The 23297-nt window shown below is 36.1% G+C and overlaps 1 protein-coding gene across 2 annotated transcripts in view; it reads left to right on the forward strand.

Moving 5' to 3' along the window:
- The window catches only part of RYBP (RING1 and YY1 binding protein), a 105673-nt gene that overhangs the window by 61668 nt on the left and 20708 nt on the right, over positions 1-23297 (forward strand). The gene's annotated exons all lie outside the window — the stretch shown is intronic.

A 23297-nucleotide genomic window follows, 5' to 3' on the forward strand; every position in this document is an offset into this window, starting at 1 on the left:
TTTGGCATTAAGGTGGAGGGTAAAGTGGATGGACAAGAAGGAACTGGAAATATAGGTATGAGAAAAGAGTAGAATGTGGGTTTTATCTCACAGTTTTCTTGAAGTGGTGTAGGATTATTATAGGGGTCCATTTGAGCCCCACCATTCTTGCTATGGGTTTGAAAGGAGAACAGCGTTTGTGCTGGGTATTTGTCATCTTGGGCTTTGAGAAATGACTGTGGGATGGATGGTAAGAAGTCAGCTTGAGAAACCTTGTGAAGAAGAAATAAATAACCAATGTTTATAAAGGATGGCTATTTTTTAAAAGAATGGTAGTGAATGCTTGCTGAAGTAAGGTAATTAAGACTTCACTAGATGGGAAAGAGATGGGGTTAATCCAAAACCTTTCTAAATTTAAAACTGGCAGGCAAGTCAATTATTCATTAATTTGATGGTTATTAATAGCAGATAAGTCTTGGGACAAATTCCTAACATTTTTCACATTTGTGAATATTACTTTTAGGTTATTTACAAGGATTTTGTAAGGTGGACAGTGTTATTGAATAAAAGTACAAGATCACTGGACCTCAGAATGAGGAGACTACTTAATAGTATAATCTTTGGTCAATCATTTACTTCATGCATTTCATTTTTGTCATCTGTAAAATACAAGAAATTGGACTTAATACATTCTAAGTGGGAAGAACCAGTAGGGCTTGGTTACCTGCTGTTCCTTTTTATCTGGTCTTGTCCTAAAGCTTAAAGGAAATACAGTACATAAAACAAGGAAGAAAGGTATTAAGGCTGGCATTTTTTTTCTTTAATAATTCAGGAAATAAAATGCATGGGGACTTATCAGTGTTCTTTGCTAATGACTAGCCTTGCAGGAAGCCTAAGCCTATTTAGTGGTTAAGCTCACCAGAAGGCATTATCAAAGCTGGAATATCCATAGTATCCTAAAGGCTGTCTGTGATCCTTGTGGGTGGCACCTCCTCTGAAATTTTTCCATGTGAAGGTCACATTACCCCACTCTTAGTTTGAAACATTTAAACACTGCCCTCCTCAATTCCCATTGCAGTACTGTATGGAATAAATTTTATTGGTGGGGAGGTAATTTATCATTGTGTATTACTAAATTTATTAAGGAATAAATTTTTTTTAATTCATGTTTTCTTACCTTGAGTTCTCCTGAGGTGTTTAGTGCTTTATGGTTTTTCAACAGTTTTACTTCAGCATAGACTGGTGTTATATGCAGTCACAACTTTATGCTAAGTATATGTAAAATATCATATAAAGATTTTGAGACAGTTCTCAATGTTTAAATTAATTGAATGGTTTCAAGTTGTTAGCAGATGCCATAGATAGGGATAAGGAGTCTTCCCTAAATGATCTCAGCTGCCAGCCAGGAGACCATGCAGCTGAGTGAGTGCAAGACTCTTGTATAATTTCACAATGAGCACCCAGCTCTCCATTTGTGGCAGATGTGGCTTGATCCTGTTATTTTTCCTGTGGGGGGTATTCAGGGTCATTGATTGGCCCACCAGTCTGATTTCAAGGGCTTTGAGTAATATTTTCGCTTGAGAGAGGACATTTAACAGGGAGCTTTTATTGGGGAAAAAAGAATTCTACTGAGAAGATTAATGGGTTTATAATATTAGAGATGGAGACAAAACACTGTCTTAAGGCAAATTAAACAGAGACTGGAATTTCCTTAGAAAACAGTTCATTGGCTTCTTGGAAAGAGAGTTTTTCTTAAAATGAGAACCTAAGCCCAGTGAAGTGTTTTTCAGGCCTTAAATTTCTCCTTTTCATATTCTTGCCTCTTTTCAGTATGGGAATACCTGCTTGCCATGTAATATCTGTTGAATAGATAGATTATTTTAGGCTTCTTCATATTTGTTTTAAATATATATTGACACCATGGATTTTTGGTCATTCAAATAGATTCAGATATAATAAATTTTAACTCCATCATGAGGAATCTGAATTCCGCAAATGATTGGACAGAGGTCAGGTAGCTAGTTGAAGGTGTTCTATTTTTAGAAAGGCTGACTTAATCTAATTAGTCTTGTTCCAGGTATACATTGGTCCAAATAAATTCTGTTTACTGAACAGTGTACTCATTTGTTTTATAAAATAAACCTGTAATTTGAGGAATTCTAAAGTCATAGGATATGATAATGGCAGCAGTTGAAAGTAAATCGTATGATTACCTGCTATATTGGGTAACTAATATGTCACCTTTTCAATTCCAACTACTTAACTTGCCTGATGTTAGGTACTTGATGGGAACATGAGCCACCACCACTCACTACTCTCTCCCCTTCTTTGCTCCCAGTGTTCCAACTAAAACAAATTTGCATAGTTTTACAGGATTGTGCATCTTTGATCTTATCACTGATGTTCACCAAATACCAAATATTGTTAATTTTGAAATGGTAAGCCTTTCATATAAGAAAGCAGCTTATTCTAGTTACAGATTTTATGTTCTGCTAAGATTTACACAATATATTCAATCTGTAGGGAAGTCCTTTAATATAAACAATTGAAAAGCTTTGGATTTGCCATAGTATGAGAGAGTACATAGTTCTCATTGTCCAGTCTGTGGAGTCAGCAGGCTATAGCCTGCCACTTATATTTGAAGACCCTAGAGCTAAGAATATTTTAAAAATTCTTTTAATAATTGTTATGTTAGTACCTACAAAATATTCTTGATTTTGCTTACTAGCTTACAAAGCCTAAAATATTAGTATTTGGCTCTATACTAAAAAAGTTTGCTAACCCTGGTTTAAAGAAAGCTGTTGGGTTTGGAGAGAAACGGTATTTTAAAAAAAAAAAATCATTTATCCAATTCTTCATTGAAACTTGATCTTATTAGTGTGACTTCCTTAATATTACGCAGAGTGGAAGTCCCAAATCACAAAGAAAACTCAGATTCAAATATAAGTGGGCAGATATTTCCAGTTCCTTGGAATTAATCCATAGGGTTGTCTTGTATAAGCCAGACAGTTGATAAATATTGAATAGTCAGTAATATTTGATTGACTGTCTGAAGTGTTGGCTATTTCTGCTTGTATAGTTTTTAAGGAACTACCTATAAGCCATTTTGTGAATCTATTCTGTTTTCAGTTGAGTCCTAAACATTTTGTGTTCTTTGGATTTATCAAGGATGATCTGAAATCCATCTGCTAGATTGATTATCAGTACCACCCTCATTAGGGTAGAAGTGTGTAGAATAAGAAATGATCGTTTTGGCTTGTTTTTGTGGAGTGTGAGATTAAAACTGGTTTATTTGTATTAGTTAAGCTTCACTTCTGGCCTTCTCACATTTACTTTTGTTCCTTCCAGAGTAGATTTGATCAAAATATAAAAGGTTTTATAGAATATATATCTCATAACCTAGAACATGCATCCTCCTTTCCAGATATTTCTTTACTTTTATCAGAAAAGGATGTTGAATTTTGTCGAATGCTTTTTTAGCATCAATCAATATGATCATGTGATTTTTCCCTTTCGATTTGTTAATGTGCTGTATTACATTAATTGATTTTCTTGTGTTGAACCCTCCTTGCATTCCTCATATAAACCCCACTTCGTCGTGGTGTATAATTCTTTTAATGTGTTGTTGGATTCAGTTTGCTAATATTTTATTGAGAATTTTTACATCTATATTCAATAGGGAGATTTCCTTTCTTATAGCATCTTTATCCGGTTTTGGTATTAAAGTAATATTAGCTTCATAAAATTAGTTACGTGGAGTTCCACTTGCTGTTTTTTTTTTTTGGAAAAGTCTGAGAAGGATTGGTAGTAGTTCTTTTTGGAATGTTTGATAAAATTCTGCTGTGAAGTCATCTGGCCCTAGACTTTTCTTTGTAGGAAGATTTTTGGTGACTGATTGAATCTCCTTACTTGTGGATGGTTTGTTAATATCTTCTGTTCCTGAGTCAGTGTAGCTTGTTTGTGTGTTTCCAAGAATTTGTCCATTTTATCTAAGTTGTCTAGTTTTTTGGCATATAGTTGTTCATAGTATCCTCTTACGATTTCTTTTATTTCTTCAAGGTCTGTGGTAATGCACCCCTTCTCATTTCTAATTTTGTTTATTTTCATCCTCTCTCTTTTTTTCTTTCTTGCTAGTAACCCATCAATTTTATTGATTGTTTTGTTCTCCCATTCATTTATCTCTGTTTAATCTTTGTTATTTCTCTTCTTTTGTTTGCTTTGGGGTTACTATGGTATTCTTTGTCAGGTTCCTCCAGGTGGGCAGTTAAGTCCTCAATTTGTGCTCTTTCTTATTTTTTTTATATAGCCACTTAGGACAATTAATTTCCCTCTCAGCCTTTGCCACATCCCATAAGTCCTGATAAGTTGTATTTTTTTCATTCGTCTCCAGATAGCTTCTGATTTCTCTTACAAATTCTTCTTTGACCCACCGGTTGTTTAAGATGGTGTTATTTGATCTCCATATATTTGTGAATGTTCTCATTCTTCAGTGAGTTTTGAGATCCAACTTCATTCCATTGTGATCAGAGAAAGTGCTTTGAATAATTTCAGTGTTTTTAAATTTATAAAGACCTGTTTTGTGCCCCAGCATGTGCCCTATCCTGGAGAATGTTCCATGAGCATTATTAGAGAAGAATGTATATCCTTGTGTTTTGGGGTGCATTGTCCTATATATGTCTGTTAGGTCTAATTCATTTATCAAATTGTTTAACCTCTCTGTTTCCTTGTTGATCTTCTGTCTGGTTGTTCTATCTGTAGGGCAGGGTGGTGTATTGACGTCTCCTGCTATTATTGTTGAAACATCCATCGCTCCCTTCAGTTTTGCCAATGTCTATCTCATGTGCTTTGGAGCTCCTTGATTGGGAGCATACACATTTATGGTTGTTATATCTTCTTGGTGAATTGTCCTTTTACTTAATATATAGCGTCCCTCTTATGATGTCCTTACATTTAAAAACTATTTTATCCAATGTTAGTATAACTACTCGTGCTTTCTGTTGGTTACAGTTTGTGTGAAAATTTTTTTCCGTCCGTTCACTTTCAGTTTGTTTGTATCCTTATTTATAAGATGAGTCTCTTGTAAGCAACGTATAGCTGGATTATATTTCTTTTTTTCTTGGCAAACAAAAACATACAAACATATAAAATGAACATTCTTAACGTAAAAACATTCCATACATAGTTTACAATCAGTGGCTCGCAATATTGTCATATAAGTAGTATATTCATCACCATGAACATGTTTTAGAACATTTGCATCACTCCAGAAAGAGAAATAAAAATAAATACCATACCTGTTACCCCTCCTTCTCATTGACCACTAGTATTTCCATCTACCCAAAATATTTTAACATTTGTTCCCCCTATTATTTATTTTTAATCCATATTTTTAAACCATCTGTCCATACTGTAGATAAAAGGAGCATCGGACACAAGGTTTTCACAATCACATAGTCACATCGCAGAAGCTGTATCATTATACATTCATCTTCAAGGAACGTGGCTACTGGAACACAGCTCTAGAGTTTCAGGCTCTTCCCTGTAGCCTGTCTAATACACCTTAAACTAAAAAGAGGGTAACTATATAATGTGTAAGAATAACCTCCACGTTAACCTCTTGACTCTGTTTTAAATCTCTAAGCCACTGACACTTTATTTTGTCTCATTTCTCTCTTCTCCCTTTTGGCTGAAAAGGTTTTCTCAATCCCTGATGCTGAATCCTGGCTCATTCTAGGATTTCTGTCCCATGTTGCCAGGGAAGTTTACACCCCTGGGAGTCATGTCCCATGTAGAGGGGGGAGGGCACTGAGTTTGCTTGCTGTGTTGGTTGAGAGAGAGAGAGAGAGAGAGAGAGGCAGGCCACAGCTGAGCAACAAAAGAGGTTCTCTGGGGGTGGCTCTTAGGACTAATTTTTTTTTTTTTTGTACAGATACTTTTATTCCTGCTGATTCTCCTTTTCTTCTTTTTTTTTAAATAACTTTTTCATTAATTAAAAAAATTAACAAAACAAAACATTTAGATATTCCATTCTACGTATACAATCAGTAATTCTTAATGTCATCACACAGTTGCGTATTCATCATTTCTTAGTACATTTGCATCGATTTAGAAAAAGAAATAAAAAGACAACAGAAATGAAGTGATAATAGAGGAAAAAAAGACCATACATACCATACCCCTTACCCCTCACTTTCATTTACCACTAGCATTTCAAACTGTATTTTAACATTTGTTCCCCCTATTATTTATTTTTATTCCATATGTTCTACTCTTCTGTTGATATAGTAGCTAAAAGGAGCATCAGACATAAGGTTTTCACATTCACAGAGTCTCATTGTGAAAACTATATCATTGTTCAATCATCATCAAGAAACATGGCTACTGGAACACAGCACTACATTTTCAGGCAGTTCCCTCCAACCTCTCGACTACATCTTGAACAACAAGGTGATATCTACTTATTGCGTAAGAATAACCTCCAGGATAACCTCTCGACTCTGTTTGGATTAGGCCTAATTTTAAATAGGCTGTCCTTTGTGAGGATAAGTTTCATATGAATAAACCTCAAGATTGAGGGCTCAGCCTATTGATCTGGTTTGCCCCCACTGGTTGTGAGAGTATCAGGAATGCTCCAAATGAGGAAGTTAAAATTTCCTCCATTCTTGCCATATCTCCAGGACTTAGCAGATAATGCTTTATTCACTGTTCAAATCACTCTGGGATTTATTTGGGCCTCACACTGGACAAACCTACAAAATCTCATGCCCTATTCAAGATTCCATGTACTTATGGTGTTCAGTTAACCTATCTGTATAAGTTACGTTAGGAAATGTGCTAGTCAAAATAAAAATTATGTGCCAAATAAACATTTTTTGCTTTAGTCTCACAGAGAAGTTGACATTTTAAAATACGAATGACTGTCTGTTTTCAACACCGTGCAATATTGACATTCCTTTATTCTTCCTCATGCAAAAACATTTTTTAATTTGTACATTTAATCACTATCATTTTACACTTGAGGCATTCCTAGATTATACCATCTCAGTCTTTATCATCTATCTTTCCTTCTGGTTTCATATGTACCCCCAGCCCTCCTCTCTCTATCATTCTCACATTCAGCTTCATTTGGTGTATTTACATTATTGTTCTACAATCAGGTAGTATTGTACCCTCCATTTCTGAATTTTTAGAGCCAATTCTGTTGCACAATCTGTATCCCTTCAGCTTCATTTACCAATATCTACCCTGTATCTATCTCCTGATGACCTCTGTTCTTAACTGAAATTCTCCAAGTTCATTCATTAATGTTAGTTCATATCAGCAAGACCAGTACAGTATTTCTCCTTTTCTTTCTGGCTAATCTCACTCAGGATAATGTCCTTAAGGTCCATCCATGCTGTTACATGCTTTCTGACTTTATTCTGTCTTACAGATGCATAATATTCCATTGTATGTATATACTACAGCTTGTTTAGCCCCACTCATCTGTTGATGGATATTTAGGCTGTTTCCAGTTCTTGGCAGTTGTAAATAATGCTGCTATAAACATTGGTATGCAAATGTCTGTTTCTCTCCTTCCCCTCATGTCCTCTGAATGGTATTGCCGGATATTATGGCGATTCTATACTCCTGAGGAACAACCAAACTGCTTTCTACAGCAGTTGTACCATTTTACATTCCCACCAACAGTGGATAAGTGTGCCTCTTTCTCCACATCTTCTCCAGCACTTGTCGTGCTTGTTTTATTGATAATGGTCATTCTGGTGACTGTGAGATGATATCTCATTTCGGTTTTGATTTGCATTTCCCTAAAAGATACTCAACTTCCATGGCTGTTATCTTTTCATATGCTTTTTAGCCATTTGTATTTCCTCTTCTGGGAAGTGTCGGTTCAATGTCTTCTGCCCATTTTGTAATTGGGTTGTTTGTCTTTTTGTTGTTGAGTCAAACAGTCTCTTTATATATTCTGGAAACTACACCCTTATCTGATATGTCATTTCCAAATATTGTCTCCCGTTGTGTAGACTGTCTTTTTACTTTCTTGACAAAGTCCTTTGATGCATAAGTATTTAATTTTCAGGAGTTCCCATTTATCTATTTCTTTCTTCAGTGCTCATGCTTTGGGTGTAAGATCTAGGAAACTGCCTCCTATTACAAGTTTTTAAAGATATTTCCCTACATTTTCTTCTAAAAGTTTTATGGTCTTAGATCTAATGTTTAGATCTTTGATCCATTTTGAGTTAATTTTTGTATAGGGTGTGAGGTATGGATCCTCCTTTATTCTTCTGCATGTGGATATCCAGTTCTCTAGGCACCATTTATTGAGGAGACTGTTCTGTCCGAGGTTAGTTGGCCTGACTGCCTTATCAGAGATCAATTGTCCATAGATGAAAGGGTCTACATCTGAACGCTCTGTTCGATTCCATTGGTCAGTATATCTATCTTTATGCCAGTACCATGCTATTTTGACCACTGTAGCTTCATAATACACCTTAAAGTCAGGTAGCGTGAGGCCTCCAACTTCATTTTTCTTTCTCAGGATACTTTTAGCTATTTGGGACACCCTGCCCCTCTAGATAAATTCGGTTATTGGTTTTTCTATTTCTCAAAAGTGAGTTTTTGGGATTTTAATTGGTATTGCATTGAATCTATAAATCAATTTGGGTAGAATTGACATCTTATTTAGTCTTTCAATCCATAAACATGGTATGCCCTTCTATTTATATAGGACTTCTGTGATTCCTTTTAGGAATTTCTTGTAGTTTTCTTTGTATAGGTCTTTTGTATCTTTAGTTAAATTTATTTCTAAATATTTTATTCTTTTGGTTGCAATTGTGAATGGAATTTTTTTCTAGATTTCCCCTTCAGTTTGCTCATTACTAGTGTATAGAAACACTACAGATTTTTGAGTGTTGCTTTTGTAACCTGACACTTTATTGTACTCATTTATTAGCTCTAGTAGTTTGACTATGGATTTTTCGGGGTTTTCGACATATAGTATCATATCGTCTGCAAACAGTGAGAGTTTTACTTCTTCCTTTCCAATTTTGATGCCTTGTATTTCTTTTTCTTGTCTATTTGCTCTGGCTAAAACTTCCAACACAATGTTGAGTAACAAGGTGACAGAGGACATCCTTGTCTTATTCCTTATCTTAGGGGTAAAGCTGTGGTTTTTTCATATGTTCTCTGTCACGTTGAGAAAGTTCCCTTCTATTCCTATTCTTTGAAGTGTTTTCAACTAGAAAGGGTGTCGAATTTTGTCAAATGCCTTATCTGTATCAATGAAGATGATCATGGTGGGTTTTCTGCTTTGATTTGTTGATATGCTGTATTACATTAATTAATTTTGTGTTGAACCATCCTTGCATACATGGGATAAATCTTACTTGGTCATGATATATAATTATTTTAATATGCTGCTGGATTCGATTTGCAAGAATTTTGTTGATGATTTTTGCATCTGTAGTCATTAGAGAATTTAGTCTGTAATTTTCTTGTAACTTTGGCTTGATATGAGGGTAATGTTGACTTTATAGAATGAATTAGGTAGCCTTCCCTCCTCTTCAGTTTTTTTTGAAGAGTTTGAGCAGGATTGACACTAAATCTTGAATGTTTGGTAGAATTCACATGTGAAGCCATCTGGTCCTGAACTTTTCTTTTTTGGGAGCTTCTTAATGACTGATTCTCTTTCTTTACTTGGATTGGTTTGTTGAGGTCATCTATTTCTTCTCACGTCGGTGTTGGTTGTTCATGCCTTTCTAGGATGTCCATTTCATCTATGTTGTCTAGTTTGTTAGCATAAAGTTGTTTATAGTATCTTCCTATAACCTCTTTTATTTCTGCAGGATTGGTAGTTATATCTCCTCTTCCATTTCTGATTTTATTTATTTGCATCTGCTGTCTTCTTCTTTTTTGTCAACCTTGCTAACACTCCATCAGTTTTGTTGATTTTCTCTGTTGTTTTCATGTTCTCAATTTCATTTATTTCTGCTCTTCCTTATTTCTTTCCTTTTGCCTGCTTTGGGGTTAGTTTGCTTTTCTTTCTCTAGTTCTTCCAAGTGAACAGTTAATTCCTCGATTTTTGCTCTACCTTTTTTAATATAGGCATTTAGGGCAGTAAATTTCCCTTTTAGCACTGCCCTTGCTGCATCCCATCAATTTTGAGATGTTGTGTTTTAATTTTCCTCAAGATATTAACTGATTTCTCTTGTAATGTCTTCCTTGACCCACTGGCTGTTTAAGCGTGTGTTGTTGAGCCTCCATATAATTTGTGAATTTTCTGGCCTTCTGCCTGTTATTGATTTCCAGTTTCATTCCTTTATGATCTGAGAAAGTGTTTTGTATGATTTCAGTCTTTTAAAATTTATTGAGTTGCCTTGTGACCCATCATATGGTCTGTCCTTGAGAATAATCCATGCGCACTTGAGACAAAAGTATATCCTGCTGTTGTGGGGTGTAATGTTCTATAAATGTCTGTTAAGTCTAGTTCATTTATTGTATTATTCAAATTCTCCGTTTCTTTATTGATCCTCTGTCTAGATGTCCTGTCCATTGATGAGAGCGGGGTATTGAAGTCTCCAGAAGTCTTCGTAGATGTGTCTGTTTCTCTTTTCAGTGTTTGCCTCATGTATTTTGGAGCACACTGGCTTGGTGCATAAGTATTTATGATTGTTATGTCTTTTTGTTGAATTGTTCCTTTTATTAATACATAGTGTCCTTCTTTGTCTCAAAATTGTTTTACATTTGAAGTCTAATTTGTTGGATATTTGTATAGCTATTCCTGCTTTTTTCTGATTGTTGTTTGCATCAAATATCTTTTCCCAACCTTTCACTTCAACCTCTGTTTGTCCTTGGGTCTAAAATGCATCTCTTGTAGACGGTCTATAGATGGGTCCTGTTTTTTAATCCATTCTGTCAGTCTGTGTCTTTTGATTGGGGAGTTTAATCCATTAACGGCAGTACTTTCTTCTACCATTTTGACTTTTCAGTTTTATATGCCATATCTAATTTTTCCCTTCACTAATAGTCTTCTTTTATACACTCTTCTCCATACCTCTCTCGCCTGTTTCTCCTCTTTTCCTATCTACCGCTAGTGTTCCCTTTAGCATTTCATGGGGATCCAGTCTCTTGGTACAAATTCTCTCATTTGTTTTTTGTCTGAAAATGTTTTAATTTTCCCCTCATTTTTGAAGGACAGTTTTGCTGAATATAGAATTCTTGGTTGGCAGTTTTCTCTTTTAGAATCCTAAATATATCATATCACTGTCTTCTTGTCTCCAAGACATTTCTGCTAAGAAATCTACACATAGTCTTATTGGGTTTCCCTTGTATGTGATGGATTGCTTTTCTCTTGCTGCTTTCAAAATTCTCCCTTTCTCTTTGACATCTGGCATTCCTGATGAGTAAGTATCTTGGAGTATGTCTATTCAGATCTTTTCTGTTTGGGGTATGCTGTACTTCTTGGATCTGTAATTTTAAGTCTTACGTAAGAGTTGGGAAATTTTCAGTGATAATTTCCTCCATTAGTCTTTCTTCTCCTTTTCCCTTTTCTTCACCTTCTGGGACACTCACAATACATGTTCTTGTGCTTCGTGTTTTCATTCAGTTCCCTGAGTCCCTACTCATATTTTTCCATTTTTTCCGTATATTTTCTTTTTCTTGTCGTATTTCAGATGTTCTGTCCTCCAGTTCACTAATCCTGTGTTCTGCCTCTTGAAATCTACCATTGTAGGTTTCCATTGTTTTGGTTTTTATCTCTTCTGCTGTGCGTTTCATTCCCATAAGTTCTGTGATTTGTTTTTTCAGACTTCCGATTTCTTCTTTTTGTTCATCCCTTGCCTTCTTTATATCCTCCCTCAATTAGTTGATTTGATTTTTGATGAGATTTTCCATTTCTGTTTGAACATCCTGAATTAATTGTTTCAACTCCTGTATCTCATTTGAATTGTTTGGTTTGTTCCTTTGACTAGGTCATATCTCCAAGTTTCCTGGTACAATTCATTGTTTTTTTACATCTACACAAATTAATTTCCTCAATTAATTTGTTCTAGAGATTGTTTTCACTGTTTTATCTAGGATTTTCTTGCTGGATGGCTTTGTTCTCTGTCAGTTCTTTGACATTCGGGTTAGCTTATTGTAGACCTCTAGCGTAGGTTTTGTTTAATGCATCAGAATTTTTCAGTTCTTGTTTTCTTTTTTCTTGCCCTGCCTGTATGATGCCTTTTTTTTTTCCTTAGGAGAATCTGCCTAGGTATTATAAACCCCCATCAGATTTTCTAAGACCTGACTGGCTTCCTCTCAGGAGAAAGAGTCACTGCTTCAGTTTTCCCTGAAGGTGAGATCCAGCAGGTTGACAGACTTTCCTATGAAGACTCTAGACTCTGTTTTTCCTATCCTGCCAGGAGTATGGCTCTTGTCTGCCTGCTGGTCCCACCAGCATAAAGTGATATGTTATCTTTAACTTCAGCAGACTCACTGCTGGGATATGGTTGAGACAGAGGAGAGGTTGTAGGCTGGCTTTAATTGTTTCAGTTTTCCAGTCCCTGGGGTCTGAATTCCTTGAGGGGGGATTCCACCCAAGCTGGACCCCACCCTCTCCTGGGTGGAAGGCACAGCCTCTAGGGAATTACCTCCTTTCACCTGACTTACCTCTTTGTCTCTCAGGTAAGCTTAATTCCACCCTTTCCTGGGGCAGTTGGAGAGCAGTTAAGTGGTAGAAACAAAGAAAAAAAAATCCTTTTCAGAGCAGGACCCCTGTTCCTCAGGTTTGTTAATCAAGAGCTTAAGTTGGTACAATCCTCTACATACCTCCAGTTCCTACATGCCCTCCCCTTTTTTTTTTTTAGGATCCAGACCTTTTCAAGTATTTTGTACTGTCTGATCCAAAAAAAAAAAACTTTTTTTTTCTTTTCCGTCAGTCCTGCCCACTCTGTGCTGGGGCAAAACTAGTAACTTTCCCTTTTATTCGAGGTTTAGCTGAGCTTGGGGCCTATTTTTAGTAGTCAGAATTTGTTAATTCCACAGTTGGAGTTGGTTGTACCCAGCCCCTTGCTGATAGTAAAGTCTCTTTCCTTTCCACTTTGGGAACCAGTCTGTGGAAGAGGGGTGCTGGCCTCCCTGGTTTGGGGGACTCATGGTTCTGGGTGGGATCACAGCTGGTCCCTCTTGTCCAGACTGGTGTACACTGTGTGTCCAGTCACTGATGTGGCCCCAACAGTTGTTCTGTACTGTTCCTGGCTATTTACTAGCTACTCTGGGGGGATAAACTAAATTCCACACCTCACTAAGCCACCATCTTGGCCACCTCTGGATTATATTTCATAATCCATTCTGCCAGTCTTTATCTTTTAATTGGTAAGTTTAGTCTGTTGACATTCAGAGTTATTATTGAAAAGGTGTTTCTTGAAACTACTATTTTATTTGTCAGAAATATATATTCTTTACCCTCTTTCTCTTTTTATCCTTTAAGTTACCCTTACTGGTACTCTTCAAATCTGTTCCCTCCTCCAGACCTCCTTCTCTTTTTTTTTTCCCAACTGGCAGAACTCCCTGTAGTATTTCTTGTAGGGCCAGTTTCTTGATTGCTCACTACATGCACTTCTCCTTAAGGTTGTTCAATGCAAGCAACTAAGTTCAGCCCATACTTAAGGACAAGGAAATTAGGCCCCACCTCTGGAAGGAAGTTGTATCAAACAATTTTTGTAGACCTTTTAAACCACTACAGTCTATCTAGGGGATAATGGGGGGCGGGGGGTTGTATGTACTGGGAGTGTGAATAGCTTTTATGTTTGGGTTGCATATAGTATATTGTGTCTCGGTGACTTATCTAGGTAAGCAACAGAAAGCAAGTATTTGAACATGTATGTTTTGGGGAAAATTGGTGTTTCTGGTTTCTTTCATTGTGGTATATCTGTGTGTGCGCTTTGGTGTGGTTTTATGAGTATGTGTATTTCAAGGGCACGTACATTTGTATGGATTGTTTGAAGGAGGGTGGGCAGCCACGAGTCTGTATTTATCTGTCCAAAGGGATTATATGCTAGTGTGTCAGAGATGAGGTCAGGATGTTATTTTATCTGGAAGGGAAGGGTGGTTGATAGAAAAGTATCACAGACTCCCTACTGTTGGGATTTTATTTGGAGGCCCTGGGAGAGTCCACATTTCTACTTTTGGGGGTTGCCTTTGCCTTGAAAGATTTAATTATATAAACATGCGCACACCCATACATGTGAATTTTGGGGGGCATGGGTAGGCTCCAGGACTCAAACCCAGTTCTCCAACGTGGCAGGCGAGAATTCTTGCCACTAAGCCACTGTTGCACTGCCCACAACATATGTGAATTTTTTGTGGATGGTTTTGCCACAAAAGCCTATGGGACTCCTCTCCTCCAAGCCACCCCATTTTAGTCTGCTCCCATCAACTCACTCAAGGATCTGCTTGCTAGATCTTTAGACTCTTTTCACGTTTTCACATTGGGCCTAGTAGAATCAGCTGTAAAGGAGATTGCTTGATATACAACGACTGGTTTCCTCATATTGGAAAATATTCTAAACATCTCTATTCTGAGAAGACTTTAAATAGTGTGGAGTTTGAATTCAAAGTTGAGGTTCATGGAGTCACAGGAGGAAAGTTAAGTGTATCTCTCTGGATCCTATAATACTTAAGTGTTGGTAGTTTTTCTTAATCTTCAAGGTCAAGCCTCAGAGGCTCTTAAAGATAAGTTTGGAGGCCAAACATCCAATGACAATGTACTTAAGATTTTGTTAGGGAAATTAAATACACAAGCAAAAATTCAATTTAAGAAGATATAAGCAAATTACAAAGTATAGACTCACTATTATTTCCCTTGTAATAAAAAGCGTTGATGAAACCAGAGAGGTAGAATGTAGAATTCATCTTAGATGTAGATATTAAATTGCACATTAATACAAATATGTATGTGGGTGTATCCAAACAAGAATGAGGAAGGCATTTGTGTGGCCTTTTTTGGTCATTTTAATTTAGGTTAGTTTAGGGGTATTGCTTAAGGCATAATAAATCCTAAATGCTATGTTTTGCAGTTCTCATAATTGATAAATTGAGAGAGTCATATAGGTTGAACAGAAACATCTTAGAGATTGTGCAGGTCCGAGATGGACTCATCCCTCTTGTACTTGTTTTTCTATAAACTGGTATCTGCTACACCAGACATTTGTAGCTTGGAATCACAAATCTTCTGAAATTGCAGGTAGACATTTTTGTGTGTGCACATTTTTCCCCGAATAGTTTTCATCACATTCATGAGGACTTCAAAGAGGAACCCCACCTCCACCAAGTTAAGAATTACTGAACATTTGATTTGAAATAGTGACTGTGTTCTTTTTGTTTTTCCTCAGCACTTAGTATGAGGACTAATACAAGTCTGGTATTTTTCTGAAAAATTAATTACTGTAGATGTCCCATGATTCTCCCCACTAACCACATTCTTGTTTCCTGAAGTTCTGTTTGGACCCTGTAACAGCAGAATGAAGTGTGAAGTATTTTAAATAGAGTACTTTTCCTGGACCATTTTGAAAACTTTAATTCTGTAAAAAAGTATTAGGTAGTCAATACACATGGTAATTTTGGCCCTCTCCCTGAAGTATTAATAGAAGTTAACTATTTTGGACTGACTGGGAGGGAAAGAAATTTATTCTGACTTCAAAACTTTGTCAAAAATATTAGAATATTTAAAAATTGTTTTATTTTTAAACTATATTTTTACTATAATGGTAAAATGAACCATAGAAGGGAATCAAATCAGCCTGTTCTCATGAATCAGTTTCCCATCTTTTAACCTTTCTGATATTTGGACACATATTGTTGACCTTCAGTTGGTATTAGAAAGTGGAAGTGTAAGGTAGTTGTTTAAAAACTTTTCTTTGGCACTTGGTAAGATGAAGAAAACATGCCTTTATTTGCGGTTTAGATTAGATGAACAAGAGTTATTTACTTACATTCTGACCATTCTGTTACAACTGAGAAAAGATTCTAAGAGTCTTCGTTGTTACCAGCATGGAGATAAATTAAATAGAGATTCTTGAGAAAATTACTGGTTCTCTGTAAACCTGTTTACTCATCTGTAAAATAGGGTGAGTTTTTCTTTATTGTGTGTGGGGGGGTAATTCAAACCAAGCAAGAGAGGAAGAGTATCCAGTGTACTCCAGCAATCCCTGCAGACAACTCCACTACTTCTGTATTAGCATTTCCAAATGGCATTTAAACTTTTGTAACTACAATATCCTGATAACCCTGAGAATTGGCATGTGTAAAATGTATAACCTCATTATCATATTGATTACTGATGCATACTTGTATCACAGACACAGTAGCACTTTTTGGAGTTAACTTTCAGTACTTGAAAAAGGGAAAATAATAAACCACGACTGGATAACAGAGAGAAAATATAACAAAAAAGTGTCAGTCTTCATTCTTTCTTTAGTTTGGCAAGGGAGATAAAACAGAAAAAGAAAAACTGAGGCAAGCATAACCAAGTCATTGTAGGTAAAAATGCTGTATAGATAAGCTACAATTCATATTGATGGCCCAGGAAAGCCAGTAGGTGTGAAGATTTTTATCCTTAAAACAAAATCAGTGTTTTGGAGAGTTGTTCTGTGAGAGGATTCTGTAGTCAAATAAATGTGGGAATCACTGGGTAAAAACAAAGTTATATAGATTGCTTACTATCTACTGTGGACCGAAAAGGGGGGGGGGGGGGGGGAAGTACCATGATATGTGTCTCTCAAACTTATTTTTTCAAAGAACATTTTTGCACCTTTCCTAATACTACCTGGAAAATGCTCTAGCTTTCTGTAAAGTTACACTCCAGTTACTAGGTATTCAAAAGTTAGAATCCACTTTAAATCTCTGCCTTAAGGATTTTTCTCATCTTACCCAACTAGATTGTATTTTCTGGTACACTTTGTACATTCTTTGGTATTTATCCTGCTGTACCTCATATTCTGGTCCTTGTCTTATTCACCGTTAGTTTTCTTGTAGTACCTAGGACAGGGCCAACTTTGTACTTAGTAGAGACTTGATTATATGTACAGACAGGCTGAAATATGTATAAACTTGAACCTACTGTCCTCCTTGGTGAGGAATAGAAGTGTGAGAGAGTCTATTTCTAAGCACTCCTGATTTTCTCCTTATAGTGGTACAGCTATACACAGGCAGAATCAATTCTTCAGGCAGGCTCTAGTTGATCAAGAGATGTGCTTTTCAGAAGCTAACAAAGAGTGCGGCCATCCCCCCACCCCAATCGAATCATCATAGCTTGTGGACTTGAAATGTGAAACTACTAGTAACTCAGAAAATTAGAGGGGAAAATTCACCATATGCAGTACCTTCCTCCTCTTTGAACCACTTGCTCCCCTCCATTTCCTCTGCTTTAAACATTACTATTTTTCTTAGCTCTGTAGGACAATTTGTTAGTTTTGCCAAAACTTCATCAGCAGTAAGTTCATTATATTGTTCAGTAGTTGATGGAATTGAATGAAGCTAGTTTTGTTATTTGGCACAACAAATAAGTTAGATTGATAATCAATGGATTTTTTTCTGTGTGAAAGTTTATTTTGAGTTTTGTGCTTTTGTAAAATGTGTCAATGAGTTGGTCTGTCGGGTAGGCAGTGCATCGTTCATTATTAAGGTTTCAGTAATTACTACTATTATGTCCTCACCCATGTCCCTACCAATCAAATATGTATTTCCTAACCCCTGCTTGAAGAGAAGCTGGCCTTGGTTTACTGTATTTTTTTGTTCGTTTGTGGTAATATTTCATACTTTGAGATGAATATATCTATTGATGTGTGTTTGTATCTTATGAAAATTTTTCTAACTAGATTTTAAATTCAGGATGTGGCTACTTAAGTAGCATAGCTGTGGCTTATTTTATTAAGCATAGTTAGGTGGAAGGGAGGTAGTTTTAAATGCATTTTTTATGACCAGTGGATTTTAAGCAGTAATGCCCCATTTAAGAGGACAGGGCTTTTTAAAAGAAACTTGGAGAAGATGCTGAGTTTAGTGGTCAAATATCCATTGCACTGTCTGTACTCTAGTGAATATCTTATATACTTTTCACTAGATCATTTACATCAAGATTAAGAAATACACCAAGCAGATTATCTCTATAAATATTGCTATACTGTGAGATCATATTGTTAGATTTCAAACCCATTATTCCAGTTCACTGAACCCTTTCAGATTTTTATTCTGTCATCAAAAGTGCTAGATAACCCCTCTAGCTATTCCTTCTAGTCTTGTCACCTGTCTGCTGTGTCCATATCCTCCAGTTCGCTGATTTTACAAACCTTTATAGAGTACATACATTCTCAGTCATTTGGTTCACTTGGTTTTAATTTTCAAGAGCTAGTTGATAAGTGGTAGATTCTTGAAAAGCTTTTTGGCACAGTCAAAAAATGCTTTATTATTCTGTGCCTAAATTGGGTAGGTTAGATGTCTTTTCACTTTCATTCCCATCTTTCTGAGTCCTCGTACTTCAATTAAGACATTCTCTGGGTATGAAACTCAGCAGCAGACTTTTGGTTTACTTATTTTTAGGTTTTTCAGCATATGTAATTTTAAACACGAGAGTTGAGACAACAAACTGTCTGTAATGAATCCCCACCTGCCCATCACCCAGCTTTAACAGTTATCACATTGGCAGGCTCTTTTGTCTTCACAATAATTTTAGTGGCTTATTGTATCTGTTGAACCATATACTGTTCTTGTATAAAATTGCATCTTAGGGAAAAAGTTGGCTCAGTAATGTTAACTATCAGGGAACTACAAATTAAAACCACACTGAGAGACATCTTTGCACTCACTTAAATGGCTCACTTTTAAAAGACTAACAATCCCAAGTTTTGTTCACGACGTGAAGCATTTGCAATTCTCATACGTTGCAGGTTGGTATTTTAAAATGGTATAATCACTTTGAAAAAGAGTTTGGCAGTTTCTTATAAAGGTAAATATGCATTCTCCGTAGGTATTTTACCCAATAGAAATGAAAGTGTAGGTCCACACAAAGTCTTGTACTTGAATGTTCATAGCAGTTTATTCATGATAGCTGAAAACTGTCAACAACCCAGTTTTTAGTTCTTTTAAATAAAGCTACTGAGATGACCAGGTTAAATAAAAAGAAATGGTTTCTTTATTGCTTTTCTCTATAGGCTCTTTGCTGTACTTTGGAACATGTGCCCTTGCTTATTCCTGGACAAAATATCTTTAATATCAGAGTCTGAGTTTTTTCCCTTTCCCTCCCAGTATCCCAGAAAATAATATATTTTATGTGTAAGAGAATACTCGGTATAATTCACTGTTAATTTTCTTCCTGGTTTTTCTTTTTGCCACCACCTGTTTGATTATCAGGTATGTCTTTAGAACCCATCAGTTTTCTATTAGTATAGGTATTAGATTAGCAATGTAAATTAATCTTGCTTAAAACTGAGAAAATGTATACTCATGATATCCAGAGCCCCCGTTTGCGTAAGTGTCAATCATCTTTTCCTAATAGTATGCAGTGTGGAATATAGGGCTAATTGGATTAAGGTACAGGTGGTTTATCACTTTGTATGTGTAATTAATTAGTTAGAATATTTCATTTGCTTTATAACTGGTCTGTATAGTTTTCTTGGGGTACAATGCTTTAGAAATATAAAAAAGCCCAAAGAATAAGGTTTGAAAAAAAAGGCATGGGAACTTGTTGAAAAAACAAGAGTGAACCAACTGAAGGAGAAGCTGCTAATGACCAAAGCTGGAACAATTTGAACAACAAGATATAGTATTGGATTTTAACCTGTACAATAAAATAAATAGCCATTAGTCAATACAAATAGAAAAAATGAATACATAAATAAATGGGGGAGAAGGAACAACTCTTAACTTTCCAAAGAATTCCAGTTAATAAATGTGAAGGAAAGGGGGAATTGGAAAATCACCATTAGACAAAAACTTACAATAGTAATTTTTGCAGACAAAAATGTACCCTTTGGATGCTAAAATCATTGGGCAAAAGTTTCGGGAGAAACTGCCTATTTGTATAATCACAGAGTATCTAAGCTACTTTTTAAAATGATAGTAACTTAAAAGTGGGAAAACTAGGCAGAGACCACCTATGATGATGTGATCATGGTTAACATCACCAGTAATAAAACCCCAAACCTCTTGATACTGTACGCTGAGGTTGATGTTACTGTATATATGGGAACTGTGTTTTTGTAACTTTTCTGTAAGTCTAAAATTAGTTAAAAATAAAACATTAAAATTTTTTCCAAACTTCTGAAGAAGCATTTGAGAAATTTATGTTGTCTTTGCAAAATAGCGAAACTAAATTTTCTAGAAATCTTTGAAGAAATTTAGTTGGCAGCAGTTAAATTTAAAAGGAATAAAATCATTTTCTATTCAAACAATAGCATTTCAGTCTTTTATGGATCATATAGAAACCTGACTTTGTTGGAAACTTTTGACAAGACATGAGAAATGAATTATTTTGATGTCAGAATGCAAATATTGAATTTAGAGTAAAATACCAAATTGAAAATTTCTTGTATCAGAATGATTAATATCCACACAAATAGTTGTATGTATGCAATTTAGGATCACCCTAGCTTATCCAAATATCCCTTTTAATAGCTGAGGATTTAGATAAATCTGTATAATCTGAGATCTTGCCAGGAATGTGAGAATCCTACTTGATGCCACAATATTTACTCTTAGGATAATGTGGTTTCTCTAAGGTTAAGTAAGCACTATTATTAATTGTGACATGCTTTTGAGACTCAGTTGTTACTACCCATAGATCTTTTTTAATTTGAAGAACAGAAAAGGGCATTCCTGAAGGATTTAGACTTTGTCTTCTTAAGAATTTTGTCCTACTTCCTTGGTCTTAGATACGCAAATATAAGTACTTGAGAACAGAATATAAGTCTGCTTTTTCATACATGTGCTATTTTGAGTATAGGTGGGATATGTTTAAGTAGTTGAGATATTTAAGATAGGAGCAAAGGAGAAGGGGTTAAAGGATGGTGGAATCTAATGAAGGAGTTGAAAAAGAAATATTCTATTTTTGGAAGAATACCTCCTTTACTGCCAGATTGAGACTTTTTCTGAGTCTTCAGTGACCTTTATTTTGCTTTTTAAATATTATTGACCATCTATTCTTGAGAACTCTTTTTTTAAAAAATAGCATACTATTTTCCTGATTTTCACTGGCTTTAGTTCATCTCCCTTCCTTCTTGCAGCTGGTGAAATCCCAAGAGTCATTGGGTAGGCAGTGTGGTTTAGTAGAAAGAACAAAATCTTAGGTGAAAAACTCTACCTGCTCTGCTTTATAATTATTCGTGGACCTTTAACTTTTGATTCTTTCAATAAAGTCAAGAAGTTTTGAGGATTGTGAGATGATATATGTAAATGCTTAACAATGCCAAGAGGAAGCATTTATTACCTGTTAATTTTTTATTACTTCTTCCTCTTTTTTAAACTGGGAGCGGTCCTTTCTATGGGGTAGATGTTATATTCACTGAGAATCTACTGTGTGCTAGGTGCAAGGGAAATGGCATTATAAAAGATGAATTATACAGTGCCCCTAAAGAGCTGAGTTTTGAGGCACAGAGTTGTGTAAATAACTTATGTTATGTTGCCTGCTAATATAGTTTCTCCTGTCTTCAGCATTTTATACACAGGATGTTCTTCCAGCCAGCAGTTACTAAACTGCTATCAGGGAACATTAAAAAGCTCAGTACTACCTGAGAGATAGTCATAATCTAATAGGGAGAGATAGGTAAATAGGGTGATAAATTATAATGTAGAGTATTAAGTAGTAGAGGTATGTCAAGTGGTTTGGGAACCATGAAGACCAGGCCACAGACTCGCCAGGGGAAATGGGAAAAGAAGTGGCGTTTGAGGAGGGTCTTAAAGTATGTATCAGTTTTTTGTTTTTTTGTTTTTTTATGTATATATCAGTTTTGCAGATGAAGTATGGGGAAAGTTATTTCAGAAGCTAAGGGATTAGCAGGTGAGGTGAGCAAATACAGCAAGTGGTAAAAGGTATTCTCTAAACAAGGTAAGTGTTCTGTTTGCAAGTGACTGGAATGCGAATATACCAGAAACAGAATGGCTTTTTGAAGGGGTAATTTAATAAGGTTGCAGGTTTACATGTTCTGCGGCTGTGGAAATGTCTGAATTTAAGCAAGGCTATAGAAATGTCCAATCTAATACATCCAGGGAAAGATACCTTAGTTCAAGAAGGCTGATTATGTTCAGGACTTTCTCTTAACTGGAAAGGCACATGGTAAAGATGGTGATATCTGCTAGCTTTCTCTCCAGGTTTCTTGTTTTGTGAAGCTCTCCTTGGGCTGTTCTCCTCTTTCATCTCTTAAGATCTCTGGCTGTGTGTGCTCTGTAGTTTTTTCCAGAATGATTCCCTCTTAAAGGGCTCCAGTAAGCAACCCTGCCTTGAAAGGGTGAGACACATCTCCATGGAACCGATCTGATCAAAAGTTACCACCCACAATTGAATGGGTCACATCTCCATGGAAACAATCAAAACGCTCCCACCCAATGTATGAGTTTTTTTGTTTTTATTTCTTTCTCTGGGATGATGCAGATGTTCTAAAACCTGATCATAGTGATGAATACAAAAAACTATGTGATGATATTGTGAGCCATTGATTGTACACCATGTATGGAATGTTTGTGTTTGTATGTTGTTTTATCGATAGAAATATTAACAACAACAACAACCACCAAAAAATGCTCTTCCAGCCAGCAATATTGAATGAGGATTTAAAAACTTTGCTTTTCTGGGGCCCACAACAGATTCATACTGGCACAGTGAGATAAAGTGCCAGTGTAGCTGGAGCTACCATATATAATCGTCTCTGGGAGATGGAGGAAAAACGAGCTGGTTAAGAAAGTGAACTAATTTGAAGAATTTCTGTACGCCAAGCTAGGGAGTTTAGATCTAATTCTGTAAGCAACTGGGAGTAATAGAGGTTTTAAACAGAGCAGCAAGCAATTAATTTGCTGTTTAGGACTGTTGTTCTCATAGTATCATGTAGAATAGAGGGATGATCAAAAATGACCAGAGAGGACATTATGGGAAAAGGTGTTTAGGTCTTGAACTAGGATAGAGGAAGGCAATGAAGATGTAGAAGAGGGGATAGAATAGGTTTGAGGGTCTTTCCTCATGTAGTTGCAGTGTTCTGGGGCCTTCTTGGCTTGTGAAGAATGAGGCCCTGGGCAGAGGGTCTTTGAGTAACCCCAGGAGGGTATTCTGAACATGTGCTTGATGCGGAGGACATTAG

The sequence above is a fragment of the Tamandua tetradactyla genome, chromosome 15 (genome assembly GCF_023851605.1).
Source record: "Tamandua tetradactyla isolate mTamTet1 chromosome 15, mTamTet1.pri, whole genome shotgun sequence".
Lineage (NCBI taxonomy): Eukaryota > Metazoa > Chordata > Mammalia > Pilosa > Myrmecophagidae > Tamandua > Tamandua tetradactyla.